The following is a 21129-nucleotide window of genomic DNA, read 5'->3' as shown; positions in this document are numbered from 1 at the left end:
CACTTCTAAGTCTCAGAACTTGCAACTAAACCTACTCAATCTGTAAATTTGCGTATGTCATTTATTAGATTATTTATAATCTTTCTCGCTGCTGAAGGGTTAACATGGTGTCCTTATATCCTGATGCTTATAAATAATTAAGGACACAGCAGAATTCTTCACTAAAATCTACTGTAGTCTTTTCCAGAACTGATTTCTAATCTTTTCCAAGACAGCTGCACAATTTAATATTTAAAAAAAAAGTGCTGAACCATATTTCACAACTTGCCAGCTGCCTGCCAAGGCAGAGGGGTGCATGGTTCTGGCAGGGAGGGCACAGTCTCAGCACCAGCCTGCTTGGAGAACCTAGCTCTGCTCAGTGCCAGTGCCTCAAGCAGCAGTGCCTCAGGAAGGACCATTTCCCAGCCCATCCAAAAGGACATAGGCATTTACTGGTCTGGCCACAGGGAGGGGGTGAGTGCTGCAATGGGGAGGCTCCTGCACAAGTTTGGAGTGGGCAAAGAAGGCACAACTGAGAAGGAATGGCCACCTCAGCCCCTCTCCTTCATTACAGCTCTGCACCTTCCCCTACCTGTAGGTCATAGGGAGAGGTGACAATGGGCACTGAGGGAATTAGTTGGCTGAGCAAGCTGGTGGGCAGAAGGTCCAAAAAGCTGACTTGTAAAAAAAAAAAACCAGCCTAGAAAGGTTAATCATGAGACCCACATATCAGAAATGCCTTCCTCTCGAATGGTAAAGCCACTGACACACTTTTTCTTCTCCTGCTTTGTCATTTACCTCGCAAATCAATCCATCTGCTTTCAAACCAAATGTGCCAAGTAAATATGAAGATTATTAGGAAGCCTTTTTATTTCCCTAGAGCAAATTAAACAGCTGGAGGTTACATTTTTTTTAATATTGCCATGCCGTTACCAGGCGTAACAAAAGGCAGTTGGCTGCACACACAGCCCCGCAATGTTTCACTGGGCTGATGCAGCAAAATCAAGGAACTTGTGCCTTGCACCCAGCTGCAAATGCCGGAGACGCACCGCTGATTTTATGGCAACTGTCACACCAGGAGAGCTGATCCTCCCAGACAGTGGAAGTACACAATTAGGTCACGTTAAACATCGAGAAAATGCCACAGCAGTTCCACATGCCAACTACAAGTGAGTGACACTGGAAAACAGTTCCCAGCTGGCAAGAGCCATCCCAGCATCAGTGCATAATAAACTGCTAAAAGTTTACAGATGAAGTCTGAGGGTGCAGAAGCATGAGCAATCACCCAAACAGAGGGATTCATAACATTTTCCCACAAGGCAGAGAAGTGAGACAGGCAAGCACCAAAGACAGGTTTATTCCCCCTGGGAAGCCACCACTACCTCCTGTTCACAGAAACAGAGGGGCTGGATACCACATTCCTTCAGGAGGGTTTTCTTTAGGGCCAGAATAACAAGATGAAGCAGTGATGCTCACAGCAGAAGCTTCAGACTTGTGTAGGCTTTTTTTTCCATGTACAACACCAAGCTCCTTGCCCTACCACAGGAGCAAAAGTGTTTGCAGTGTCCTTACCATTGCACCCACACACTACAAAGTACGTCCTTGGCCAGAGGTGGACTAGCGAGAAAAGCACAGCCCAGTCTGCTTACAGAAAGCCTTTTGCATCCTGTCAGCACCACCTACGTTCAGCTTAGTCCAGTCTTGCAAACCTGAAATCAAAGGTAGTTATGAAAGGCAGATGTTGTCACAGATAACAGACATTCTGTTGCACAATATTTGGTGCTTGCCACAAATTGCACTGAAAAGACTTCTATGCCATTGCCACAACAGTGGTAATTACTTAAAACATGAATAAAAGGGCTCTGTACAGGAGGGCAGTGCTGCATGGGGAGAGAACACACCACACCATGTAAACTTCAACACTGTGAGAAGTGTCAGTCTATGTCTTTTTACTCCCATATACTCCCATGTATCTTGAAACTACTTGTGGAGTCTACTGATTACAAAAGCATGCTTAATCTTGCCTGTGATCAAAGACATAGCCATGATGCAGCAGCAAGCAGTGCACCTCAGGGAAACGTCACACAGTTTTTGGGATGCTAAGTGGGCAGCACAGCTTTCTCAGCACATGAATTAACACCTCAACTCTTTAAAAGTTTCCATTTTACCAGTTTCTTCACCAGGCTTTTTCAGTAGAAACACTAGTTGTCATGATCAGCAGTCCTGTTGCAATATCTCCTCTGCATGCATCCTCACAGAGCATCCCCATGGTTCTCTCCCAAACACAAGAGCAAGGCTATTCTTTACACTTTTAGGTCAGCCCTTTAGCACAGGCCAAGAGCAGCATCTCATCCCAAAAGCAGCTGTTAGAAAGGCACAGGCAGATACGGATGCAGGAAGTAACCTCCTGAGGTACTGCTGCTGCAGTGCCCATGGCCAGGGTCTGAGAGCAAAGCCATGCACCAGCACATGCTAAGAACAAAGCTGAGGGCTTAGAGGAAACAACCAACCTCCAAGATATTTTGAATTGTGAAACTTAATTTGAGTTACAACCCAGAACAAAGACGTAAAAGTTATGACACCCTCATAAATCAGATTTAGTCTGGTCTGTCATGGCACAAGATTACAATGTCACACTTTCACAGAATGGTTAAAGATTGGAAAGGGACCACTGGAGGTCACCTAGTTCCCGGACATGCAAAGGTTATTGAGGATTGTGTCCAGATACCTTCTGAATACCTCCAAAGAGGGAGACTCCACAACTTCTCTAGGCAATCTGTTCCAGTGCTTGGTCATCCACACAGTAAAGTTCTTGCTCATGTACATCAGTTTCTGTCCGCTGCCTTTCGTACTATTGTTGGGCAAAACCCAACCAGAACCTGGCTCCATCCTCTTGGCACTCTCCCTTCAGATACTGATAAACTTTGATGAGGTTCCCTCTCTGTCGTCTCTTCTCGAGGCTGACCAGGGCCAGCACCCTCAGCCTTTCCTCACACATGAGATTCTCCTTAACCATCTTTGTCACTCTAAGCTGGACCCTCTCCAGAGGCTCCATGTCTCTCCTGTCCTGAGGAGCCCAGAACTGCACACAGCACTCCAGCTGTGGCCTCAGCAGGGCCGAGCGAAGGCGCGGGGTCCGTCCCTCCCGGGGAGGCTCCGGCGGCCTGTGGGAGGGCCGGGCAGGAGCGGGGCGCGCCGGCCGCTCCCTCTCGCGGCCGCGGGGCCGCGCTGGGCTCGCAGCGCTGCGGCTGCCGGGCCCTCGCTCCCGGCAGGGCCCGGCCTGGGCCCCACCGCCCGTGCGGGAGCACCGGCCGCCGGACCCGCCTCCCGGGACACAGCCCCGCTCCCGCCCGACCCCTGCCCCGCTTACAACACCTCGAGCCCTACGTGACAGCTGGGCTTCGCAGGACCGAGCGCGATGGAAAAAGGGAATCCAGCCGAAATACGCACGCCTCACACTCCCAAGCTGTAGGGTGGGGTCTGATGAGAGCAAGAGCTCCTCAAGACAGGCCCAGCCTAACCTGGGGGAGACCTGGGACAGAGGAGCTTGAATGTCCCCTACCTGGGAAAGCAACAAAAAGCCTTAACCAAAAATTATTTAATTAGTTCCTAGTCAGCATAAGTTTTCCTCCCTAATTCCCCATGCCCTCCCCACGACCCCAGCCAGCCTGGGTTTTGTAGAGTAATTTTAGGGCTCCGTGTTTCTGACCAGATCTCATCTACTGTGACATGTGACAGAGCCCAGTGAGTGGAAGGCTCCAGCCCACAGATCCCCAAGAAAATCTAAGATTTCCTTGCTGCTCATGCAGTTTTCTCAGACTGTTTGTCAAAAGTTATTGGTGGCTATTTTTTAAATGAAAGGAGTAGAGAGAAAATAGCTTGGAGGCATATTGGGCTAGCAGATTGTTCAGACTCTGTACAGGGACAATAAAGCTTTTAGGATCCTTTGATTGACATATATAATGAAGGTAGCTGTCAAACTTTTGTGCAGCAATTTTATTTTGTATTGACAAGCTATTTCACTGGCCAGGGTTTTGCATCAAAGGAATAATTCACATTGTTGTGGTGCTGCTATTTACAGAGCCTAGAGGACAGTGGCATCACTACAACATAAATATTAATATTCAAATTTCTTTTGAACTACATAACTCTGTATGCAACCTATCCTACGTGCACATCTTCATACGGGGAGAAAGGCATTGTTCTGCAGAGAGGAGGGGGCCTGGAGCTGCTGGGGGTTGTTGTTCATTCACTGATTCATCATGTAGCCTTTGAAAAGCCACTTAGTCACTCTGCAGTTGAATGTTTCTCTCTGGGGAGCAGAGAACAAAGCCTCAACACAAACTGCCATCACTGTTACCAGTCAGAGTGGCAGAGCTCACAGAGCCAGCATGGGGTCAAGGGGCTGCTCTGAGCAGCCCTTGTGTGCACAAAGCCCAGGACAGCTGTGCTCTTCCCAAAGAAGCTTCTTTCTCCTGCCAAAGCAGTGGCAGGGTCAGCTTGGGCTACCTAAGACAGCAGTTGCTGCTTGCCCACTACCTTTCTTTGATTATGAACAATAACTTGCCAAGAAATCACTAGCCTCAGAGAAAACAGGCAGAAAGCAAACGAGAGGGCAAAGCAAAACATAAAGGAGAGGGGGGAAAAAAAACCACATAAGCAAGGATGACTCTCACACTGTATTTGCTATGCAGTCAAGCCCACAAGTGGGTTGTGTATCTGAAGGTGGAAATACAAAGACATGTCCTGCTCCCTGGGGAAAGGTAAGCAACTTCTCAAATGATCTTTAGAGGCTATTATTAGTCTCGCACTAGCACTGACATACCCTGTGCCCAAAGCAACAGCATGCACACACTGTGTCCATAAAAAGAGATATTCACAGCCCTGCAGCTCATAGAAGTGCTGTGCCCGTGCTCTGGTACCAGTATCATTTAAAACGAAACAAAACAAAAAAAAGTTTGAGTTGCAAGTGAGCGCATGGAAGAACTTGCACGGCAAGAATTTGGAAAGAGCACGGTAATCCAGCTTGGTCAATGGGCACACAATTTTTTAAGAGTGTACCAGGTTTGTTTGTTCAGTCATTCCTATATTCATTTTCAAGTCCAGAGACAGGAGCTTCATGTCTAGCCCCAAAATAACAGCATTGTCTGAGACAAAGCCAACTTGGTAAGGGGTACCAGAGCTTTTCCCAGCCCGTTTATGTAATAAAGCATTATATACAACTGTTGGAAAACATACCAGTTTAAAAATCTTTTATCTATGACTTTAGCCAGGTTTGCTCATCTTTGCCCCAGGGGAAGGGAACTGAAGCTTCTTTCCAGGGCATTGTTTCTCTAGGTGAGGCCTGATGGGCTTAGCACTTCAACAGATTGGGAGTAGCCCCAACAAGATAAGGCCATCGATGGAACATCAACAGAACACGTCAGCGGCCATCTAGGAACATCTACCCCAGACTCTGCCTCCGGCAAACGAGACTGATAAGAAAATCAAGCAATGAAGATCTAATTAACATCAGAAGCGGAAGAAATCCGGATCTAATAGGAGAGCAGATACTAGGAACTACACAACTTGAGACCAATGAACACTGACCCAATTCGTTTCTATGAGTTTTGACTGCAAAAAAGATCTGAAAATTCTAGTAAAGGTCATGTGTCATGGAACGATTCTCTCTGCACACCCGGGCTATGTGCGGATGAGATGATTTCTGTGGTACATCCTGGCCAGAGAAGAAAGTAGTGCCTTGACTCTCTAACATTAAAAATGTCGTTGGAGGGCTTTTTGTTTTTCCTGCAGTTTCAGTGACACAACCAGGAAGCAGAACAGGAGCTTTATGTCCCTGTTACTTGGGTCCTAAAATACAGAGAAAGAAGACAGGGCAGAGAGCAAAGAAGAAAAACAGAGCTTTGTCCTCATTCACATGATAGCCCTGTAAGGCTTTAACCCAAAAGATAGAACTGTATAGTGAAACATCTATGGGGGACTCCCTTGCCTGGCACAGAGGGGTTCTGCAGATAGACTTCCAGGGTGGGGAAAGAGTACCAAGTCGGCAACACAAATTACTTCAGGCCAAACTCCAACACATAACTAGAGATTCCATAGATACATCCAGCCTTAAGCCCAGGAGCAATACAGGTGGGGAGAACGGAGCCTGGGGGATTTAAACTACCTATTTAAGCAGTTCAAGGTAGCTGGAAGTAGCACTGGTGCCTCTGGGTTTCTCTGTTCATTATTTAAGGTGAACATAAAAACACAGAGTGCAGGAGCCCAAGGATGTTCCTCACTGGCTTCAAGCTGGCAGTTTGCTAAAAGCAGCGCTCGTTGGTTTCCTTGGTTTGCCGACCAGCAGTGCCACCTCCCCTCCCTGCTGCCACGGTGCTCAGCCTTCCCCAGTGTTAACAAAAGGGCACGTTACTCTGCTTCGCCAGATTTTAGCTCGGAGAATTTCATTCTGAACAGTTCAGCATCTGCTTTAGCCAAAACAGTTCCGCTATTTCCAGGAATATTATTAAAGGAAAAATATACTGCTTGGCACATGCTACCTAAACTCAGGCCACCTTTTATATGAGGATCTCTAGCTTCGGAAGGGAAATTTTGAAATCTGGCAGAGAGGTGACCTTTGTGGTAGAAATGTGTCTATCCCTATCAAAACCTACCTACCTTTGGCCAGATTACAGAGCAGGGAAATACTTGCAGTTAAGGGCGCAGTAACGAGTTCTGAGAACTGCAGTTACTTGCTGTTTCTGCTGTGGGCAAGAGGTCCCTTATCTCCTGCAGAGCTGCAGCTTGTGCTCACCCACTGCCTTGGCCAGTTATGGCTGCACAGGTCCTCCATGGCTGGATGATGAAATTACAGAGCCAAGGGTGAGCGGAGAGACCAGCATTCCATCTGACATCTACATATATTCCCGTAACTTTTGGATACAGGACAGCCCCATCTGCCACACAGCCCAGGTTCAACGTCAGCATCATGAGTGCTGTGCAGGCACGAGGGCACTGCAGAAAACAAACTGTGACTAAAAAAAATCAGGGAAATTACAATACATAGATGCACAGCTGGAAGAATTAATGTCAAGCAGACAATGGCATTGCAGACGTCCCCTAATAAAGAAGGCTTGAATCTGCTGTCTCAGTAAAACTCTCTAAATGAGGTTTGTGTGCAGCATATGGAGAGTTTCTGAAAGAAATATAAATATAGGCCATCATTCTGCAAAGCTTCACAAACCCAAACCCTTGCATTCAGGTGCCACCTCACTGACTTTTGCTGCAAAATCAAGGCCATTCACGTTAAAAGCACAGACAAGAACATCTGCTCAAACTGATGTGTTTTAACTGTATTAGTTAATTATCCAGACAACTCTTCTTATGTCATGGAAATGCAGTTTGAACACTGGCAGATAAATGCTCTTGCATTAAAAAGGGAGAAATCAGTATTTGCTGTTGTATCTCTGGCATGAATGGGAGTGACATGAGAAGGTGGGCTGCAGGCTCCCATTCATCTCTTACAAATAGGGGTTAAGAGGATTTACAGATTTACAATGAAAGCATTCACCCGATTGATAGCTGCAGCATTTCAGTAATTCTTCAGTCTTGGCTCATGGAGAAAGGACAAAGCCAATCAACCTCCACCTAGACCATGCTATTCCTTCAGGGATTTACAGCCCAGGACACCAAGAAAACAGTTTCTAGACAAGGAAAGAGATCTATGGAGGAAACACTCGAAGCAGCCATTAGAAGAAACAGTCCCGCCTTTCACCCAAGCATACCTTCTCCCCGATCTTCAGCACATTATGCAGTCCTTTTGTGTATCCATGTGTGGGATCTCAGGACCCATACCCATATACCGAGAACTGGCATGTCATCATCATCCTAGAGAATGATTTTAGTTCATGAAGTGCTGCTAGGAAAAAGATTATAATTCCTCTCACCAAAAGCCTCAACAGGCTACAAAGGAAGAGTACAAGGAAAAGTTAACTTATTTCTTCATGATATGTATGCCATCCCCTTTCCTTATCCATAAAACAGGAGCAACACAGAACTTATATACATATAAAGAAGTTCTATAGATAGATAGATAGATTATATACTTCAGTACCTATATATATGTAGATAGATATAGATCTATGTATTATTATATACATACTTCAGGTCTGGTTAAAAGCACAGTGGCGAGCAGAGGGGGTCTGTGGTGCTTTCATTCTGTGAGAGAAGGAAACCATACCTCCTGCAGAAGGCAAGCTGTCCATGCAGAATGCAGAAGGCACTCAACAAACAATTTTGGTTTGTCACTCAAGTGCTTGGTTAATGATTCACCCTGAACAACCAGGCAAGGAAGAAGCGAGCTTGTCCTCCTTCTGTGCACTGGCTGCATTAAGAAGAAAGAGCTCAATGTGGAGCCAGTGCAAGAGAGGAACTTCCCACCTGCCCTGCTGCAGGAAACTCTTCCCAGGAGTGTGAACTGGGATTATGTATCACAACAGCAGGTATGGCTGGAACTATGGAACCAACCCAGCCACACATGGACCTTGTGATATATTTTTCATTAGCAGAACCCAGATCCTTTACACAGTAGTTGCCTCCCAAATGAGGAAACTGCAAGATAAAAAGCACATTTGGGTGACTTCTTGATGGGTGACTGCAGAGCCACAGGCTCATCTCAGCTCTTCCACAGACCCAGCCTTGGAGTGCCTGCAAAATCCTTTTTTCCTCTTATGCTTCTGAATGGTTAAGGCAGCATGGCTAGCCATTTTACAGGGGATTTCAAGAAAATGACACGTTTGATGTTTACATGTTTTTGCCCATGAGACAACTTTGATACGCCTCGTGAAACACATGCTTTCACAGAAATCTGAGGAGGAAAACCACATAACCAAGAACAGTAAAACATTGTTCTGTTTGGAACAGACAATTTTAACAAGACTGTTTTAACGGGAAGAGGATTTGGTAGATATTTTTAAATGTTGGCAGCAGTTTTTGCTAGACAAAATTTTATATCATTCATTGGATAGATTGCTAATCTGCAAAAACCCATAATTTGAGACCCATTCTAATATTACAGAAGTCCCTTGATTTCCATGTACAGCTTTGGAAACCATGACACAAGGTCAGGCCATTTATGAGTGTAAAGTGTCCCCAGTACTTAAGTTTTCCAGGTGACACTCGGTGCCACTTGGCTGTTTGAAAGACAGTTTGAGCTATTACACTTCCACAAAGGACTGCACAGAATGGCCACGTTCTTCTTCCCTTCTAAGAGTTGCAGAAGCAGATATAAATGTTTCTGTGTTCAATAACTAAAATTAAGATTCCCTTTGCTTGTAGCCTCCTTCAAGAATGTCACTATTCTGTTTGAGAAACCACATCCTGCTCTGCATCCTATGTGGATTCATTCTGTCAATCCAGGGAGATCAAGTTCAGCAGCCTCCCAGGACTGCTGATAATCTCCTGAAAGTCCACAGTAAACATTTCTTTACACACTGGATCAGATCTGATGAACTATACAACTTCACACCAGCCAGGAAAGTGTGTGGGACTGACTTTTTAACCAATGCAGACGTGGGGGTACACTTACAGGCCAACTATAGTTTTTCCTAGAGAATGCTGAGTATATATTTTTTCCACTCAGAGCTATTGTTCCATGTTTTCCCAGGACTTCAGAGTGTGTCCAGCAGTGACTGGAACCCGCATGCAGTAAACCCACTCAGGCTTACCAGGAAACTGGGAATCCAGAGTACATATATGCTATAGTATATGTACCCTGTTACTGCTAAGGGTATTACAAACATTTTGGAAAGTCTTACTCCACATATTGCTCAGGGCTGCACAGCGGATTTGCCCAAGTCGGATCCTGCTGGAAAACTATTAATTTTCTTCTTTTTTGTATTCTGAGTTCTTTTACTCAGAGTTTGAATTAAAATGCAGGACATGGAGAATTCTTGTTTGGACTTAGTTGTTTATTATATCTTATGAGTAATACAGCTGCACGGTATGTGCCTCTTAGTTGGCAGGGTGGGAAATGGCCGTGAGCTCTCATTTCCAAGGTTTTTTAAAGTCTAAACTAACCAATTATGAAATGCTAAGTAATATGTTTTTACTTACAACCCAGTTACTGACTTTTCACGTCCTGCAGTGCGGAACTTTTACCCAATGACAGAGTACTCAGATTTGTGAAGGAGAAAGAAGAAGACATAAATCCACACCCCAAATCCTCCATATTGTAACCTATTATTACCTATATCCCCTAAACCTAATTTTCTACATTTCTACATATTTCACCCAGTGACATAACTTTTAATTACACAGCGATAACCTCAGTGTTATCACACAGTTTAGGAAGCTTTTCCCAGGGTTTTGGATCGAATAGAGTGTACTTCTGAGGATCACTGCCTCTCAGCACTGGCAAGCTGAAATTCTCAGAACCAGGGTTCCAACAGAAAACCATCCTACTCAGTTGGTACAATTCACACACATACGGTCAAGGACCTCCCAAAGCATCAGATAATCCGCACAGCACCTCGGCCATGCTCCCAGCTTAGGCAAGGGAGATTTGACATTTCTTGGACAAAGTCCTGTATTTGCAAGTTCAAATACATGCTACAGGCAGTAGTAGCACTATGGAGTGTATTTGCAGACCCAGCTCCTTAAGACAGCTTCAAACAGCTCTCTCCCCACCTCCTGCATGCCCAGCACATAAGGAAATCAGACCCAAGTGCCCAATTTCTCAGTATGGCCACTTGGTTTGCACACATCTAGTGCTTTGACACCAAGCACCTCCCAGAGCAGAGCACGAGCAGCTGGCCTCCAGCAAACCTGACACAGACAGATCCTCTGGCCCTCACCACGCTTCACTTAGAGGATGTCTCACAGCTGCTTTTACTTGAAGGCAATCTTCACCCCACCTGATGAGACCAGCAATAGGCTTAGGGCCAGGCTGAGGGCCAAAGCCTGTGCAAACATCTGCTGGGAATCAGTCAAATGGCCTTTTGCTATGGAGAAGAAGTCTGATTTTGAAGTCTACCTTAGAGATCAGTAGCAGAGGGTGCCTTCGATGCACAGGCTGAGGCATCATGTCACGAGCAGTCTCAGCTGAACATGCCTATTTATGGTGGCAAGCTAAAGGTGCTATGAGTCAGGTGCCTGAACAGGGATCTCTAATTATACCTTCCAGCTACATGTAATATGTAAATATGCTATGTGGGCAGGAAACGTATGAAATAGGAAGCCGCTTATTATAATTATTTTAAAGGAATTTTAAAAATATTTAAGTATTTGAACTTTATTTACAGCATGTCAAAAGCTGCAGGGACAAGAGCTGGAAGTGAACAAACTCATTACCCACAGCTTTCTTACTGGCCACTTGGCAAGATGAAGTGAATGTCACTTTTCTGCCTCAGTTTCTTTACTTTTTACAGCCACAACAGGCAATACTGGGCTATTTAATAAACTGATCTGAGTTTTGCAGATGGAAAGGAATTTATAGAGCCTGGTATGATTTATAACAATGTAATACAAGAACATTTAGACTGTGGCTTCTTCTGACAAAGTGGACAAATTTCTGGATTTCTTGGTTTATGTTTATAGCAAATTAACATACTAGGAAAAATGCTGAAGTGACAGCAACAGGAAGCAGAACAAAGAGTCACAAGGGGGCGAGCAGACGCCCTCAGGAGAGGATCCAGGATGACACTGGTGACTCACTCAGTGGCCCACACATTTTATCTGCTATGCTCTGAGATCACCACATGTGCCCATCCCTGGCCAGGCCACTGCTCCTTGGGGACAGCCTGCTCCTCTGCTCCCAGCTCTGACTTGGGAGCCTACAGTGTAGGATATGCCTATGCAAACTCCAGGAAAACCATCTAAAATGGCCACAACATAGCTGCTTGTCCAGAAGGGGCCTTCCCAATAACGGAGAGGAAGATACTCAGGAGTATTTCAGAATCATCACTGTAAGAGCCGTTTGAACCTAAGGGATGGGTTTGGATGTGACTCATGGTGCCCGGTGCACAGCTGGTGCAGGACTGCATATACAATTACAGTTATTAAAGTCAGCCAGCTACAAAAACCCGCTGCTTCAAAGTGGGGTCTGAGAAACCACAATTATTTCCCGTTCAAACTGTAGAAGAAAAATGTGGTATTTTTTGGTACCAGCATGCAGCAGTGTTTGCAACAGCTGTACATGTTCAACTGAAAGGGAAATGATGGGTTTTGAGAAATTTAGGTTCCAATATTAAAAATCTGTACTATAAGATTCATCAGCCATGAATCATATGTGTTATAAATGCAACTTTAAGTCCTTCACTGTCAGGGCAGGCTTTGGACCTGTGATGTGGTCTATGCTAAATGTCCATTTAGCAAGCCCTGATGTCATCTGTCTCCTCCTTTCTAATTTAAAGGGGGAACAAAACTCACTGATAGAATTACAATTTTCTAAAGAACAAAATAAATGCACAAAAGTTGGGAAGCAGCAAAAAATTTGAGGAAAACAACTGTTGAAATAAACTCCTAAATCAAGCTGAAAGAACCTTTGACAGCAACTGTGGCACAAGGCTCCCACGACACTGAGAGCAGTGAAGCAAAGTGTTGTGCTTGACTTGCTTCCCGACATGCATCTGGGAACTCCTTGGATGGGGCTGGCATGAGACCTTCATGGCAGGATGATCATGCAGAGGCTTACAGCAGGCACACCACAGAGCAGAAAGCTGTCCTGTACCTTTTCTATGGGTCAGCTGGAACTGTCATTTCAGAGGAGGTATCAAGGGAGAGGATTAAGAGCGAGGAACAATTGCATCTGATGTCCTTGGGCCAGCTAAGCTGCAGTGCTCCTTGTCTAGTGGGTAACTGCTCCAACATTTTGGGGTTTAGCAGTTTTAAACAGTCAGTTAAACTGAGGTGGGGCAGGGAGGAATAGCCTGAAATAACAATTGTGTGTATATGGTGATTTCCAGTTTCCTCTCATACCAATATGATCTCTTTGGAGGGCTTGCTACATTTTCTACCAGCCCAAAAAGCTGGCTTAGGTACAGGCTTGTTATAAATGAAATTGGTAATTCGTGCTTGTGTACATAAATGTAGATATTAATTATACAAATAAAAATGCCTAAGCCCAAACCCCAGGCCGGGGACAGAGAAAATTTCACAAGCCTTGGCAGCAGCAGAGAAGACAATACGGCCAGGCACTAATCAGCGTACAAAAAGTCTATCTCCAGGTGGAGGTAGACCTTATTGGAGCCATTAACACCACACCTGGGTGATGATCTGGACGATGAGGAAACTGATTAACATCTCAGAGTCGTTAAAGGAGTATCCCATTCCAGGCACTAAGAATAACTGTTCCAGGAATCAGGGATGGACCATTCATCATCCAAGATGGACAATTCATCAGACCCAGGAAATGCTTTGTACAGTCCAACTTCGGGACAAGAAAACATCATGAATATGCTAAATTGTGAGAAGAATAGAATTAATTCGGACTCTGCCCAAGAACTGTATAAGAAGGAAGCAGCCGAAGCAGCATTTGTGAACTTGGGAGGTCTGATGCGATAGAGGTCAGATCTGTGTTCACCCAGCACCGATCCCGGGCTCGGGGCTGACCTTTTTCCGATCGTGGCTTTCTGTGTGACCGATCTTTCGGCCGCGGAATAAAATCTATTCCTTTATTAAATTTAATTTGGCTGAATTTCTTTACCTCAGGCTGGGCCTATTTCCCCCATCAAATTTGTCCAGATTTTACCTTGCTAGAATCACACAGCCAACAGTCAAAGGAAACTTGAAGCTTTGAGAAAGGCTGTTCCAAGGCACCAAGGGGAGGCAAGTTCCCCAGAGCCTCTGAATGTTGTGGTAACAGATTGACTTTGCTGGAGCAATAAAATCTGCACCCATTCAGCAGTCCCCAGCACCTGTTAAAGTTTCTCAAAGAAGCTTGGGTGTTTGTGGATTTGAGTTATCTCTGAATTCAGAAAAACAGAAGAAAGCTGTTGACAGCATTTAGCTCATGTAGCCACCATAAGAGGGCCAGTGGCAATCCTACACCAGCACTACATCTCTGCTTATCTCACACTTAACAGAATATTTTCTCCTCTACATCAAAGCATTTAGCCAGTCTCTAAGGGTATCTTTTAGTTTCATCAGCCAGATTCTGCTCTTTAAAGTATCAAGCCTGGAGATGAATATAATTTTTATGTGATGAAATCAGTGTTTTCATGCCTCTCTGGCTTCAGGAGAGACTTCAAAAGTCTACAAATCATGCAGATTGCTTTAATTTTTAATTTTTTTTTTAAAACCTCTCAAATTTGAAAAACACACTCTTGGGGCTTTTTGTACTCAGAAGTAACTAATGTTAGATCAGTCTGACTTCCTTCATTATCACAAACAAAACTTAATGTAAATATGATGCATATTATCTCTAGCTCTGACAACAGAAGAATTGTTTGGTTAATAGGCTTTTCTTTATGTTCTATAGCTCAGGGCACTGCAGTACTCACACTAATTTTAATGTGTCTCTTCACACATGATAGACCCTCCAGGTGTTGCCATTAAGGGACATTATTGTTTCACATAATAAATTGGATTTATGAATAGGAGAGTCCATCCCAGAATGAGTAATCCCATTATGAATGGGAGCGTGGGTATGTCCCAGTTTGCAGTGCAAAATGCTAATGCCATAATGTATACTAATTTATAATATTAAAAGAACAGTTTCTGCAGGTTTTCTATGTATCCATTTAACAGTTTCAGGCAAAGTAAATTCTACATAAATCTAAACTAAATAGATTTAAAAACAAACAAACAAAAAACCAAAACAAACCCCAAAACCACCCAGAAATCCCAATGACCAAGCATCATCACCAGAACAGCAGGTCTGGTCTGTTTAAATTGCAACAATCACAATAGGAAAGAAAAGGCAGAGAATTACTTACAGTTTGTCTCCATGCCAGCTTCAAACAAACAAAAAAAAAAATTCAAGTTAGTTTTTAAATACATCTACATTTTTAGCCACAATTATACACACGAGGCACAGAGACACACAGGACCTGGATCGAGTGACAACACGTGTAAGTGAATTACCATGCTCCGTGTTTGCACAGCCCATCTTAATCATCTCTGAGACGCTGAAGAGCCTTTCTGTTGCACAAGCAATTGCTGGGATCATGATCAAAACTCTCTGGGGTGTGTGCTGAGGGGAACACTTGTACAATGGACAGTTACCTGTGACATCCCTGCAGCTGGAAGTCAGCAGGCTGAACCTTTGGCCATCTCGACATTGCCACAGCACGAGCTGAGCGTGAGGCCTTTGCCATAGCCACGTAGGACTGCTTTTGGCAAACACGCTCCAGGATGACCACGTGTCTCATCCTAAAAACGTTTGACTGTAAATGCACATGGAAGACCTGGGAACAACAGGGAACGCTGGCGCGCAATCATAGCAGCTGGCTGCTGAGGACAAAGAGCGAGCTGAGTCAGCCCACACACAACGAGATAATGTGACAGAGGGTGAGTACACAGGCGGTGTAACAGGCCACCAAACAGTACTGGATCCCAAGGCAGTTGCGGTAAGCAAGGAGTAAAGGAGACTCAAACTTTCTTTCCACAAATACACAACAAGAAATCTCTTATTTGGAGCAGCAACCTAATGCCAACACGGAACAAAGTACAGCTGTGTTCCTGGAAGACCATGGCCTTACAGAGAGGGTCCAGTGGAGCAGCTGTGGCAAAATGTGCTGTGGGACATTTTGAGGAAAGAGGTGAGCCTGCACTATCTGTGGCCACCTTCCCCATGTTGCAGCTTCCGTGCAAACAACATTCAAACACACAGCTCAAAAGCTGCAATAATTTGACAGGCTGGCTGAGTGGGGAGCTAGGGCTGGGGGGTGCATTCCACAAGGTATTCCATGAACACTTCCCAGTCCCCCCACACACAGGCAGTGCTGCCTGACCCAGTCCACTCTTTCTGAGTCTACCTACTCAAGTTCTCACAATGAATCAAAGCAGGCCTCCACAGCTTTCCCTTAAGTCCCCATTGTAAACCCACACTAATTTCTCATCTCAAACTACAGCATTTAATCACTGTAGAATAAACCAATTAAATCAAGACAATACACGTAAATGATTAAAACCTGCAGCTTCAAATTCTGTACTTCTAGATCTACAAGCTAACCTACAGAAAATCACAGGTGACATGCTGATCCAGGTCTGGATCTCACACAACTCAGGAGGAATCCCAGCCCTGTCATTTTTAACACAGGTTCCACTACCTGTTGACCTGATCAGGAGTTGGGACACGATAATCCTGACGGGTCACTTCCCTCACAGCATATTCCATGATTCTATAACCCATCACACACATGCCAAGCACACCTTCTAACTTTCACCTAAAGTCTATGCTGACCAACAAAAACTGCACAGTAAGTTCTGGGGGGGCACATGACAGGTATCTATGCACAAGGTAAGTAAGCTGTAGAATGAAAATACAGCTTTGAAAGGTCATTCTGTACATAAACACGTAAGAAAGTTTTAAACTTCTTTTGCATATTTACTGATTAGCTTAAAAACCTTTATGTGAAGGCATTTGCCTAAAGTTTTTCAGTCTTTTCCTCATCCATGCAAAGAGATTGGCTTGGCACAGAGAAACATCCTCTCAAAATACAACTTCAATAAGATTGAAATTTTTCAGATAATTAACTAAAAAAAGTATTTCTCTGTTAAGGTACATATTCACTACACAGGAGGTCACAACATCATTTTTACAAGAACAACATCCATTTCCACAGACTCTTCACCTGGTAGACAACCCTGCTATCCCTGTAATCTGAATAAATGGCGAGGTGCAGCATTTTGCAGTCCCCAGGAGAGAGGGGAGTAGGGCACTGTTCTGCTGAAAGCCCACCATTCCTGCAAGCCCTCACATCAGCACACTCCTTGGTAAAGATGCAACTGATGCCTTTTCCTGGTCTTAAAATCAAGAGTCAAACACAGTTAGAAGGGGAAAAGGGATTTTACCTTGGTATTTATTTTAAGGATCCTTAGGTGCACATGGCCAGGTCATATGCATCGAAATGCACCCCGCAAAAAAAAAAAAAATGCTCTCCCCAAAAGATCTGGTATAACATTATAGGTTTTATTAATTAGCATATCTATCAAAGATTCTTCAATGAGAGGCTCAAGCGAGACTCCCTCCCCAAGGAGCCTTCCCCTGGATGGTTCTATCTTGGTTTACAGAATATGTTCTGGAGAGGACCTTGGGGTCTGGGGCACACTGATCCCTAGCTACGAAGCTTCTAAAATGTTTCGTCTCTTAGCTGAACAAACAAGTTCAAGAATTTAGGCAAAAAGCACTAAGAATACAGAGGTTGTAAAAAGGTGTAACAGGGGTATAAAAGAAAAGGCAAAAAATCATCATGGCATCACAACCACACTTCAGGTAGCTGCTTTCATCACCCGGTTCCCCAGAGTGGTCCAAGCTTTGCTGGGTGGCATTTTAACCACATTTAATATTTTCATCCTCTCACTTTCATTATAGGTGGTGTCACAACCAGCTCTTTTGTTCCACAACTTTTAAATGAAATAGGCGAGACCTGGACTTACATTGTGGGAGGTGGTCCCAAAAAATTTCATGCTGTTCAAATAGAAAACCAAAAGGTTCCTCAATCTCCAAGATAAAATTAGATGATTCAGACATGTACATCTGCAGTTTTGGGAAAAACTGTAATTAGCACAAACAAAACTCAGATCAAACAGTAAAGCAAATTGCAAAAGGCAATTTTGTCAAGAGAGAGACAGTGCAGGGAGGGCCAGCTGTAAGGGCATGCATTGTTCACCCTTGTCATCAATTTGACAGCCAGCAGAATGGTTGCTATGGGCTCAGCGATCTGATCTTCATAGATGTCAAATCCAGTTTAAATATCTGATAAGGAAAGAGGTTTTAAAATAACATATGGAGACAAAAATTAAAAGAGAATTAAAGGAAATATTTCTAAATCCATAACGTTTCTAACCACTGCAGGATGGAAGAGAAAAACAGTGTTTGAGTAGCAAAGATGGCCACAAACTTACTTCACTAAGAAGCTCAGACATCAAGCAGTGTACCAGAACGAAAGGGAAGAACATGTCCCTACAGAGAAGTGATGACTAAACTTGAAGGAGAGAATCTGATTACTTGGCTTAAGCATTCATTGCTGCTGTTAATTAGGGTATCTCCCAACAGGAAAGCTAAGTCATGATTTAACACTGAGGACCATATGACTAAGGGCTACGAATAGAGCTTTGAGTGGAGATGCTGATTTAAAAGACTGTGAGCAAGTCTGAAGCATAGTGTTGATCAGTGTCTAATTGATTGTTAATTGCTTCGTTATTTTTGGCAAAACTCGCTGTACCACAACAAATTATAAGCTGTTACCGACTCAAGTTAAAGTGGACAGGGTAAGACTAGACAGTGTCTTGAGAAAACCAAGAGGAGCCCTTTGGAACAACCTGAAGGGGGCAATTATACTGCAGAAATTCTCCTTACACAAAACTGAAGGCAGCTCACTGCTCAGAATGCAAATTGCTCATGATATGGGTGCAGACATTATCTCTGTACTCCAGGAAAAGGCAGCCTGAGGAGAGCCCTGTTCCATTAACCAAGGCAGATGAGCACAATCTCTTACCTTGTACATGACAAGTGGGATGCCAGAACTGGCCCTGTTAGGATGGAGGGATTTGGTTTGTAGGCTTACTCAGGCAGGAGCCAAGCCAGATTCTCTCCTGTGAACCCAACACTTCTGGCTAAAGGAGAATAGTAAAAGCTCTCCAACCACAGGGCATGGAAAGCAGGGTTGGCCACTAGATCCATTCTCTGCCCGGTCTGAAATGGGGATCAACTCTTGTGCCTAACCCCCTCTCTTTCCACCTACAATAGGTAGCCCCAAAGAAGCAAAGGAAGATTGAGCCACATTCAGAGCCTCAGACCATCTCAGGCTGCTTCACGAGGTGTCACTGGTCCTGGGAGGAGCACAAGGATCAGAAATGGAACCTTTGAGAAAAAGTCTAAACTGCCAGAAAGCAGGACTCAGGGCAAGCTCTGGAGGGCACCAGTGCCTTCGAAGCACATAGTGCAGCAAGTGATGACCTGCTGGAAAGTGACTTCCGAGGCATCTACCAAGGGCTGCAGCCAAGTAGTGCTCAACTTCTCTGGGCAACTGTATCTCGGGAGCTGGTGCCAGTCTTAATGTTCCAGCCAGACATACCAGACACCTGAGAATTTAAGGAGGTCCTAAAGTGACGCAGATACCAGTCTTGGAAATAGCTCTTTTGAAGTTTGTGCTGAAACTATTTACAAGCACTTTTTCCTTTCTTTTCCTTTACCCGCCGATGTAACAAAACAAACAAACAAACATGCAAACAAAAATCTAGTTGAGGTGACCCAGCACATAGATTAAGACTTCTTGAAGTATGGAGTCAAGATGAAACAAAAATCGTCAAAAAAAAAAAAAAAGCTGAAGCTGTTGCTGTTTCTTGCAAACACTTGAGTTAAAACCCTCCTCACAGAATGCTTCCCACTGGCTTTTTCCTGAACAGCATAAACACTGGCAGCACTTATCTGATGGTCAGCATTGGCTCCACCACATCTGGAACAGTTTAAAGCCACAGCCTTTATGCAAAGCCATACCCACAAAGTCAGGAAAGCAAATCTGCAGTTTAAAAGAAAAGCTGGATAGCTCTGGCTCAACTGGACATTTAGAAGAACAAGGATGAAAGTGTCCTTCAACCATGAGTGCACAACACGTGGGCCAGGCTGGGGGGGGAGGGAAGGAGAGCACCCTCACGAGCACTGCTAGGGCAGAAAAGTATTTGGCTGGAGTACCAAGGCGTCCGCACGCCCATAGTATGAATGGTTATACAAGCAACCACTTGAAGGGAAAGTCTGCCTTTTTTCTTCCTCTTGGCACATAATGAAACTGAAGACAAACGGTGTATAAATAAAACAGGGCGCTCCTGTAGTACAGAATGATAACAATCTCAGCAATTCCTCAGCTCACGCCAGGAAACGCTCCTCTCGCACTGCTTGCGGGTTTAGCAGCCTTATCAGACGGGACACAAAACATAGAATGACAAAAGCGAGGAGGCAAAAGCCAGCGTCTCCACAACAGCACTTCTAAGGCGCAAACACCACTTTATGTGGGAAAACCCAAACTATCCTTGGCAAAGGCTGCATTAGGCCATACAGGGCACTCAGTGCTGTGCCACTGTGTACCTCTGTATCCTGTACGTCATGTCGGTCGTCCCTGAGCAAAAACAACAAAGTGCAAATGCTGAGGGTGGACACACACCTACCTCAGGTCTACCGCTCGCCGAAGGGAGAGTGTCACACACCTGCTGCTCCTCACCAGAGCACTAAGTGTTTCACAGATGAATCAAGTATCATCATTCTTCTTCCACAAAAGGGAAACCCGAGCAGCAACACATCCCACTTACCCCATGGCCAGCAAGCCTGATTCCAAGCAGCTCGTTGTGACCTTGGGAAGTCTTTGTCCCACTCGAAATTAAGATGAATTTATGTATTCTTACTAAGGTAACAGGTGAGATATAAAACTAATGTTCTTCTGAAGATTAGAAACCATATAAATGGCAATTCTTATTCATTTGCTAACTTTTTAGGAGAGGCTGTGGAACCCCTACTGAAGGTTTACAGCCTTGACTTCCCAGATACCCCAGGACACCTGACGGGAGAGTGAAAACAGTCTCACAAGCAAGTCATGCCAACATAATTTCATCCACACCCAAGCTATTGGTTGTTGGGAAGCTCAGATGTGAGACCACACTAACACTCCTCACACCACCAGATGCTTCAGAGGTGAAGTGACAACACAAACCTTTCTTATGGATTCGTTTGTCCAGGTCCTCTGTGTTCGGCGGCAGCAACGTCACTTCAGCAATCTGTGCTGTGCTTGGAGCTCTTGCATTCGACCTAGGTAACCAAATAAATGCTTACCAGACACTTAGAAGCCCAAGAGAAACCCTGCAGGTATGTGTTCTCCTCTGCACAACTTGTGCTAGTGTAACAGACACGTTCTTTCCAGAGCCTCTCCTACACTTAATTCTATATACTGACACGTTCTATTCTAGATACCTGCCAAGTCACAACACAACAGCTTTCTAAGAGACTCCTAACATTTCCTT

Source organism: Corvus cornix, chromosome 3 (genome assembly GCF_000738735.6).
Source record: "Corvus cornix cornix isolate S_Up_H32 chromosome 3, ASM73873v5, whole genome shotgun sequence".
Lineage (NCBI taxonomy): Eukaryota > Metazoa > Chordata > Aves > Passeriformes > Corvidae > Corvus > Corvus cornix.
The sequence above is the reverse complement of the archived record's forward strand: the minus strand, read 5'-3'. Positions refer to the sequence as shown.